We start from the raw sequence: 394 nt of genomic DNA on the forward strand, positions 1-394 counted from the left end.
GGAGAGGGCCCTGTGCCCTGTGCTGCAGGGGGTCTCGGCTCTTGGGATGTGGGATGGGCTGAAGGGGGTGCGGGTGGGCGGCAGGCTGGGGTGTAGCTCCCCGGCGAGTAATTCCCTGATGGAGATTCCCAGATGCCTCTGGCCCGGTGAACCCCTGTACGGGGCAATTAGAGAGGCAGGTCCCTTCCCAAAGCCCTTCAAGCCAAGGCTATAGCATTTTCCATCAGGAAGGACAAGCACAGGCTACCCGCCGGTCCGGCCATAGCGAGCTGCAAAGCCGCCGCTTAACCCACCGCAGCACTGTGGGAAAATCATGTCTGATAAGAGGGTCCCAAAACGGGCTTCCCTCAGCCCTGCGTGCCTGGGGTACAGGACATCCACGTGACAGCAGGAA

This window comes from Phaethon lepturus, unplaced genomic scaffold (assembly GCF_000687285.1).
Source record: "Phaethon lepturus isolate BGI_N335 unplaced genomic scaffold, ASM68728v1 scaffold33830, whole genome shotgun sequence".
NCBI classification, from domain to species: Eukaryota; Metazoa; Chordata; class Aves; order Phaethontiformes; family Phaethontidae; genus Phaethon; species Phaethon lepturus.